Here is a 10,350-nt window from a genome sequence, read left to right as displayed (position 1 = left end):
TGAGGAGACGGCAAGAATGAGCTAACTGAAATGCAAGTCACACTGTAATAGTGATATCATACAGTTACAAACATCAACTGTGAAGGGGACTGGATTCAATCTGTGGTGATCAGACACAAAAGAGGTGAACATAGGAACAGACTAGGGTAGCGGGAAGGAGATTCAGGTTACGAGAACAGCTTGACCAAGGCCTGGAGCGGGGAATGTGCCAGAGTGTTCAGGGAACTGAGTGGTTCATTTCATCTACAGCACACCACACAGTATGGGGGAGGGGGAGGCAAGGTTCTCTGCATGAGATAAATTAGGGAAGGAGATTGGGGCCAGAGCCTGGAGGCATGTGTGAGGAATCACTGAGTCCACGGGCTGCAGAGGTTGAAGGGAACTCAGCAGTCAACTAGCAAAGCTTTCATCCACAGGAAACCATCACCTCTCACCCAGGTCAGGGCACCAGTTTCTAGCTTCTCTTTCCAGTCCTGCTTTGACCCCCTCTTACCGCCCACCCCCCACCCGTCACATAGCAGCAAGAGTTGTCTTTTGGAGACTACAAATCAAATCATGTCACATTCTGCCCAGAATCTCTCCTTTGTTTCCTTCTTCTTAAAGTAAGTTCAAAATGTTAACATGACCTTGAGGCCATGCACGGTAGGGGCCCCACCTCTCTGGTCTCATCTTGTACAAAGATCTCTTCCATAATGCTTCAGTCTACCTGAACAGCTCCTCCCTGATCCTAGACTGCTCTGTGGTGTCTCTGTGACAACTGCAATGCTAGAAAAATAGCAAGTGGTCAATACATTGATGTGGAAGAAAGAAGGGACTGCATCCCTGTAAGCAGGCACGAACTGCCTCTATGAGATTCATCTCGAGTACAATGCACACTATAGGGGCAAGAGACTCCTTATTATTCCTGGAGAGCAGAAGATGGATGGGCACAGATGGAGAAAGATCCTGAGGAAGATCAGGAGGATTTTAGAGCAGGAACAAGGGCATCACTGAACTGACCTTCCATGGAGTACATATTGGGCAAGAGAGGTCAGTAGGGGGATACAGTCTGAGGGCATAGCGGAGGCTGACCAGGATCCAAGGGAGGGTGAGAGACACATGCCCATGAGATTGTGAGTGCAGAGGGATTTAGAAAGGTCAGTATCACAGAAGAGAAGATCTGCTTGAGGCAGGGTTGCCATGTGGTTGGAATGGAGAAGGCGGTCATAGGAATCAAGGTCAAGAAATTGTTGCATGGAGAGCTGGGATCACCAGGAATAATAGCTCACCAATGTATCCTTTGTATCATTGTAATCCCACATTTTTTTGTTGGTTTACTTGGTACTGTTTATTTTTCACCACCACAAACTAGATCATCATCTCCTAGGGCAGGGACCAGGTACGTTTCAGTGTAATACCTAGGGTCTGTCATAATCAGAGATACTCACAAAATATTTGGAGAAGAAATGAATGATTGAATGAAAGAACATATGGCTGCACCTCACTGTGTCTCAACTATCCTTTTCAATTTGAAGTGACTCTGCTTCTAACAGTTGTGTGGTATGGGTGTAGAACCCTTGACATTGGTGAGACATAGCTGTGAAGACAAGACTTTAAGCAAGCTGTCAAAGCCTGGATTATATAAAATTGTTTGTATTTTTCTTTAGTTGTTTAATTTGTTGTCTACACGCTGAAAGTGTTTTTACTTCAAGGGCAAGAGCCAAGTCCTATATAATACTTCATTCCTATCCCCAGGCGTCTAACATAATGCTGGGAAAATAAGTCGATGGTTAGCAGCCTTGAGGAGATGTTTCTAGTTAAACAGACTTTTGTAGTCACACAGAAGTGCCTCTCCCAGTGATCTTCGTATCTTACTCAGCTTTCTCGTCTGCAAAATAAGGACAAAAACCAGCATAGGGGCACTGGGTGGTTCAGGCAGTTAAGCATCCCACTCTTGATTTCCGCTCAGGTCTTAATCCCAGGATGGGTCATGAGATCAAGGCTTGGGTTGGGCTCCCTGCTGGGTGTGGAGCCTACTTAAAAAAAAAAAAAAAAAAGATCAGTGTATAGTTTGTAGGGTTGATGTATAGCTTAAATGAGATAATGTTTAAAACTTTTATCAGTGCCATGCACATAGCACCCCATACATGGTAGCTAAAAAATAAATATTTTTTATCTGCTGTTGGGGCTGTGGAAGCTGCAGTTGCATTTAGAGTTTGCCATCGTTTGCAACAGTGACACTGTCATGCTCTCCTTGGTACCATTGCTACAAGGAACATTTCCTTTCCTGGTTTGCTTCAGCAGCAGTGATTCCTGATCCCAGCGCTACTTTTCTTTAAAACCAAGTAGGTCTGCGTGGTCCCTCAGGCGGGCCTGGCCAGGGTGTGCACAGCCCCATGCTGCCCTCTGGCGGTGGGTCTTTAGGGTGCCCCTTCCCTCTCTTGCACTTTGCCAGTTCTATGCTGACATTATGGTATAGATAAACTATAGAAAAAGACACCAATCAGGAGATTCCCTGGGATTACAGGTAGTGTGAGGGGCATATTGCACCAACTGTTCAGTTCTTCCTCATTCTTCTTATTGCCACATGACCACCTCCACGCAGGGTATGGTGATTAGAAGGTACAATCTGCCCCAGTGAAAAACTCAGTATCTTCAAGGGTTATAAGATCTTGGAGCTCAGGTGAGGTGGATCAGAGACTCAGAGGAGCACTGTCTAGCCTGAGATCACACAGCTAAACTGTGACTTTGGCCTCGTAAGTCCTATATGATGGCCACCTGCCAGATCACTTTTGCTTGTAAGGAAAAAGTCAAGGTGCTCACCTTACGGTAACTTATGTAACTTCCTCGGGGAAGCCTTCAGCATTGCCTCAGCTGAAATTAATCTAAATGGCCACAGTAGACTCAAGAGCCATCGTCGTTTCTTCCCTTTCCCTCATCTTCACACAATACATATGCAGACCCTTTGGTCTTCCACATGATGTATCTGTCTGCTGTTCTCCACGTCGTCTGGTTCTACACATCGCCATCCACTGTCTGTGGCCAGGACTACAACAGCTGTCCCCTAATAGCTTCCTGCTTTCTCTCTCCTCTTGTCAGCTGGCACAAGGGGCAATCAGATCACAGATCAGCCCTGCTTGAAACCCTTCTCATTGCATTTATGATAGACCAACTTTTCACCAAAGTCTACACATCCCTGTGGGACTCCAATCTCATGCGATACCTGCCCCCTCTCGTTTCTCCATATTCCCTACAACCTGAACCCTTTTCAGTGCCTCCAAGGCGACCTTCACCTTTGTCCTTGCTGGTCTCTGTGCCTGGAAAAACTCTTCCCTGGACTCCTCTCATGGCTGGCTCCTCTTCTTCCTTCATTTCATCTTAAATGTCACCTCCTACCTAACCTAACCCTACCTAACGCCGCCTCTCTCCCCAATATTCTTCTTCCCTCATTATTCTTGGTCATGTCTCTCTCCTAATTTCCTTCATAGCAGTGATCATCATTTGTAATTATCTTCTTTGTTTAATGAATGTCCTGCATTAGCAATAACTTCCAGGAGAGCAGAGCACTGGCCTTCCCACTGCTGTATTCTGAATGTCTCATACATAATGGATGCTCCAGAAAGTGCTTATTGTGAGGAGGAACAGCACTTCACATCTTATGGGATTGGCTAACTTTCCACAACTTGCAGCTGCTTCCCTGCCAGGTCCAACCACATGGAATCATCTTAATCAGACAGGGCTCTTACGTTGGTTGACTGAGTGAATGGGCACATGTAAGAGTTCTCATTTTTCCCATAGCATGCCCTGTGTGGGTGTTTATATATGCACAGACCCGATTTCGTGTATTTATACAAAATCACGTATCTTCCTCCATGTAATTTACAACAGTTAGTGGATTTGTACTCCTTCTCTTATTCATCATTGTAAGTCATAGTAACAAGATTTGATAGTACTAAATGCCATCCCATTACATTAATACAAACTTGATATGTTTATTTGGTGACAGTTTCTCCCTGAAACTAGACATTCAGGAATTATTTCCAAGAAAAATAATTGAATAGGGAAAGAGACTGCAGTTGCCATTAAAATTAAAACCAGAAATCATTTTGTGTGTGTTATTCTTCTCTGGTTCCACCTCCAGCAATGACTGGAAACAAGTCCTTAAGGGTGAGTAATAGGAATGAATGTCACAAGAGTCAGAAATAATGAACCAATATCTTTCAGAAACACAGTCATCCCAGAAAGATGGCTGAGTAGGAAAATTGTGCACATGTGAAAAAATAAACATCCTGGTAAAGAACTCAGGCCCATCATAATATGTACACACGGCATCCATGTGTCCTTTTGACTTAGCAACAGTAATCTGGTTACACAAGAGTGAAATTTCAGTCCAACCTGGCCCATGGTGTAGAAGGTGCTGAATCACCTGCCCGGGGAAAGCTGCAAACGTTTAGCACTTTCGAGGCAGCAGAAAGCCTGCAGAATTACAGTCTGGCTCACAAAGCCCACAGCACCTGATTGTGCCAAGCTCTCTTTAGAGCAGACCTGCTTTCTCAAATGCACACAATGTACTCTCCCAGCACCATTCCCCTTAGATCTGATCCTCCTTCTTGGTGGCATGCGCAATGGAGAGAAGGTAAGTTGAGAGTGGAAGGAATGGGAATGAAGGACATTTTCCTGGATTTGTCATCTCATCTACCTAGTTAGCCAGGGATTAGTTAAACTAGGATTCTGTCTCTGGGGTCTTAAGTCCTCTTCAGAGTAAAAAAGCATTTATGTTGGTTTAGAAAACAGCCAAATACTTCTTTTCGCCTCCATTTTTTTTAACCTTTCCTTTGAATGTCTGCTGCTCAGTAAGTGAGAAAGATCTACTTTCTCATTCAAGATTTGAATGTTTTAGGAAAGCCTGTTCCAAAGACACATTTGGGATGCGGTGGCTAACAACGCTGTTAAGTCAAGGTTAATAATCGTGTGGCCTAACATGCTGCCTGTATCTAAGTAAGAATTTGGAAAGACGTTTTTATCAAAAGACACATCAGGCATGACATTTATTCAGATGACCTAACTTTCCTCTTCAAGAATGATGAGACACAGAAAGTTTATTTGCTGTGGTCTATGTCTGCTGAAGTGGAGAATCGAGGAAGTAAGATGGGGTTCGGCTTCAGATGACAAAGCTCCAAACTGACTTCAGTTGAAGGGTAAAGCTCACAAACTTTGGCCTCAGTAGAGTTCAAAGAACAGGCAGCAGGACTGATACACTCAGAAAAACACCTGTTTATCAAAGAGGTTTCTTTCCAAGCTACGTTTCACACAACAGCTTTGCCAGTAAGTCTTCATCATACATTTTAACAATCTGAGCCAGAAAAGTTTTCAGCAAAGGCCAAGAATTATCTGTATAAGAGGCTAGGTAGTGGAAAAAGTAGTGTGTGTGAGCAGTCCAACTTCTTAGCTTCTAAATTTGCCTCAGTCGCATATTACCTTGTAACTTTGGGGAAATTCTTTCTTCTGGCTAAGCCTCCATTTTCTCAGTGATAAAACATGGATAAAAAAATTCCTGGCTGACCCATCTCTTTACCTGGGTAGTTGTGAAGTTCATGTAAAATGAAAGTTGTCTGAAAATTTTATAGGATTAAAAAATGTAAGATATGCTGAGGACTAGGGTGATGATCGTGTTGATAGTAGCCTGGCCACTGTTTGGGGAGCTAAGGGTATGGGTACTTAGGTCTCTGCCCAAAGCCACTAAAAGGAATGGCTTGAGGGAACCAGATATCTCATGACCCTGGAGAATAGGCTTCAGCCCCAGGTATAATTCTTAGTAGGTACCCAAGTCCAAGGGAACAAGAGTCATCCAAGTTTCAACACAGCACCATAGATTGTCCAGAATGTGACACTAGTCACATGAAAGCCCTTCTGAGTGCACTGGGTTAAAAGGTAATGGAGTGACACAGGCTTGGGTCAGAATCTGAAGTCTACTCCCAATTAGTTGTGTAGCCTTGGACAGGAACTTCACATTTAACTTTTTAGGTTTTTTACTTTTAAAATTAACAGATAGTGAAATTGATTTCTGGTATACAGTTATATGAATTTGGACACATACATAGATTCATGAAGCCACCACTACCATTAAGGCATAGAATAATCATATCACCCTCCCAAAACTTCCACATGCTTTCCCTTTCTAATCACATCCACCTGCCACTCATAATCCAAGATGACCACTGAGCTGTGCTCCATTACCGGAATTTTGTCTTCAAAAATGTCATATAGTTGGAATCAGACTGTAGTAACCTTTTAAAACTAGTCTATTTCACTCAGCATAATGCCTTTGAGAGTCTCTAAGTTGTTGCCTATGTTAATAGCTTGCTCCTTTTAAATACTGTTCCTTTTCAATACTTCCATTGTATGGACGTACCACAATCTGTTTACCCATTTATCTGTTGAAGGGCATTTGGGTAGTTTCAAGTTTTTGGAGATTATGAATAGAGCTGCTATAAAAACAGGTGTGTGCAGGTTTTTCCATGGACATACATTTTTACTTCTCTAGAGGAGGTGATGGTTACCTTTTCCTGTAATAGGATCAGATAGCAAATATTTTAGCTTTGTGTGTCACGTAGTCTCTATAGCAGCTAGTGTGAAAGCAGGCACAGATAGTATGTAAAGAAGTAGTGTGGCTGTGTTGCAATAAAACTTTATTTACAAAAGTAAGCAGTGTGCAGGACTTGGTTGGCTGGCCACAGTTCACCAATTCCTGCTGTGTTATAAATACCCAGGACTGGGGTTGCTGGATCATATGAGAGGTATATTTTTAGCTTTGTAATAAGACGTCAGACTGTTTTCAGAGTGGCTATCTTATTTTTCATTACCATCAGAAAGGCATAAAAGTTCCAGGTTGCTTCACATCCTCATCAGCACTTGGTACTGTCAGTGTCTCTCATTTTAGCATGCTAATAGGTGTGCAGGGACATTTCACAGTGGCATTAATCTGCATTTTCCTAATGGCTAATAATGTTCAACATCTTTTCATGTGCTTATTGGCCATCTTTATATTCTCTTTCCTAAAGTGTATGATCAAGTCTTTTGCTTGCTTTTTAATTGGATAGGTGGTTTTCTTACTGTTGAATTTTGAGATTTCTTTACATATTCCGAACTAAGTTTTGTTTTGTTTTTTACTGTATTATTGGCAACTATTTTCTCTCAGTTTGTGTCTTATCCTTTCATTCTTTTAACAGCATCTTCTGCAAATAAAATTTTCTACTTTTGATGAACTCCAAAAACGTCTTCTTTTAGGGATACTGCTTCTGGTGTTTTTTCTAAGATCTCTTTGCCTAACCCTATGTCATGAAGATTTTCTCCAATGTTTTCTTCTGAAAGTTTCGTAGTTCTACATTTTATATTTGTATCTATGTAGATGGATCTATGGTTCATTTTAAATGTTTTATATACAGTGTAAGGCTGAGGTTGAACTTTATTCTTTTATATAAACCTCCAATGGCTTATATGAACCACTGTTGTTGAACAGACTATGTTTTTCCATTTAACTGCCCCTTGTCCCTTTGGCAAAAATGAACTAGCCAATTGTAATGTGGCATCCTGGGACACAAAAAGGATATGAGTGGAAAAATTGTGAAAAAATCTAATGAAGTCTAGAATTCAGTTAATAGCATGTGCCGATGGTAATTTCTTATTTTTGCAAAATGTACCATGGAAATGTAAGATTAAGTTAACAGGAGGGAAACTGGAAGAAGGGTATATAGGAATTCTGTATTATCTTTGGAACTTTTCTGTAAATCTAAAATTATCCCCAAATAAACAGTTTATTTTTTAAAAATTGGCCATATTTGTGTGGATCTACTTACAGACTCTCTGTTCTGTTCCACTGACCTATGTGCCTATGCCGGCACCAATCGCACACTACCTTGATTACTGTGGTGGCTTCACAGTTACTGAATAATTTACAAACTTTATTTTGTTGGGTGAATCACCTCTAACAAATTAGAAATTCTGCAAGGACAGGCATACAGGCAGAAGCTGAGTCCGTCTGGTTTACTAGTGAATCCCAGTACCATGTCTGGCATAGGGAAAACACTGAATACATTCTTTTGTCAAGTGAGTTAAAGAAATGAGCCTTAGTGACTGACTGACAGAATCACACATCTGAATCAGTGATTCTGTTTCCATGGGTCTGCTAAGCCATTGGGAATTTCCAGTAAAGTGCTGAGTAAATATGGATGTCTCTCAGGAGAGACGAGAGATTGCTATTTGTGAGTTATGATGGTTTTACTTTGCTACTTCTCACTCATCCTCCAACTCTCTCACTTCAGTCCCTTTTCCCCTGTGTCTCTTCCTTCTGTCCTATGGCACTTGTGACCTTACTACTAAGGAGTTCCAGGTCACAAGTGGCCAAGAGCTTAACAAACCTACCTGGGAGATGATGCAGGTAAAGCTCTTAGCACAGAGCCCAGAACACAGTATATGTTCAGCAAATGTTAGCCTTAACTACTATTTTTAGTCATTAAAAAAAATCAGATTTGAACATTTTACTTATTCATTCTTTCATAAAATATTAATTCATTTGACTAAATTTATAGCCTTTGAACTACAATCCAGGCATTTTGCTAGAAGCTGAAGATACGATCCTGCCCTGCATTACTTGAATGAACATTCCAACCAATTTACTCCCCATGTCCAAACCTAACGCACTGTGAAGACCTTGACTCATATAGGTTATACATTTGATTTAGAAGCTAAACTTTCAAAGAAACCCTGTCCAGAGACTGACAAAGTAGGTCTGTGTTACTTTTCATAGCTATAGTAATTGGTTTGTGATTTCCAAGTAATGTCAGAAGTATGAAAGAGGAAAGATCTAATTCTGGAAGGGTTGTTGAGGGGACCAAGCAGAAACGGGTGCTAGTGGATTTAGAGCTCTTCTAGCTCCAGGATGTGATTACTGTTTCTTTACCCACTCAAATATGCAGAATGATCCAGTAATACACACACACACACACACACACACACACACACACACACACACACCATTAACCCTAATCCCTAAATGTAATTAATGACTTTAACTCTTATCAAGTCTTCAAATCTCAAAGAAAAATGGGCAGAAAAGTATTCAGTGAATATATAACCATCTGGGGAAAATTATTTTCAACTCTCACTTCAGGTAGCTTACAGAGGGGTCCCCTTATTCAAAAATGCTTTCTCACTCTGCATCATACAAACTTCCCAAATCTGCACCATTGTGTTCGTGTACACATTCGTCAGACTCTGTAATGTTCATCTAATAACCCAAAGAGGTTCTTTGGTCTCCTCTTTCTGCTCAAATCAGGCAGCAAGTACACACTTCTGATTTCTGCCTTTGTTATTCCCATTGGCTAGGAAGAAATGGAGTTATGCACTAGAGGAAGTTGACATCTTCCTCCTTTAACTATATTTTGCATCTTGAATACTTTGATCTCAGTTAAACTACATCCTTAGCCAATTAATAGCAAAACAATGAAGAAACTATGTTAGCTGTTGAAACTAAAGTTTCCCAGCAAAGCCAACTCATTACATAGGCAACCATGGTCTTTGAAACCAATTTCCTGCAAAGACTAATAAGGCAAACTGCTGTTTCTGAATCTTTGCCTCTGAGATATGTCTAATTCTATTTACAGTGATAAAAATCTTCCCAGTAGAATGTCCCTCTGATCCTGTAAACTCACAAGAAACATGGCGAACTGAATGATCGACATCATTACTGTGCACCAAATGGAAATATTTGCTCCATCTCATCAGATTCAGGATTAACATATCCAGTAAGGTTTGTCACTACCATGGATGTTATACTTTACATAATTCACATAATTTGAAAATAAATCATGTAGTTTTGGAAGTTTTTACAGACAAGCAAAGCAACCTTGGGAGCACTGTGCTAACATTTAATAAAGTTCTACAGAGTAATACCACCAGAGTTTTGTAGACATTTGTCTTCTTTATATTGCCCCAGAAAAAAGCCTAACTTTAAATACCAAATAGTACTTACACAGAAATTATATATCCAACATCCCTTACACTCAGCCATATTTTCAGCTGGCTAATGTTTAATTTTTAAAATGCACTGGTCACCAACTCCCTATTTTCATTCACGGGTATAAGAAGGGCAACTGTACATGGGCCATAGATGACAGATAATGTCTGCTTCAGTGTGACGAAATTTCTATTAATCAGGGCATGGTCACAATGCTGAAAAATAAGTGAACTAGTAGGCACTGAAGAGCTACTATGTAAGGATGAAGTCTTCATTAAAAACAAACTCTGCTGAATGATATGACTGGTTGGTTGGTGAGAAAACTGGCTGATTGGCAGGTTGATTCATTAAGTGGT

The sequence above is a fragment of the Ursus maritimus genome, unplaced genomic scaffold (assembly GCF_017311325.1).
Source record: "Ursus maritimus isolate PB19 unplaced genomic scaffold, ASM1731132v1 scaffold_5, whole genome shotgun sequence".
In the NCBI taxonomy this organism is placed as follows: Eukaryota; Metazoa; Chordata; class Mammalia; order Carnivora; family Ursidae; genus Ursus; species Ursus maritimus.
Note: the sequence above shows the minus strand (reverse complement) of the source record.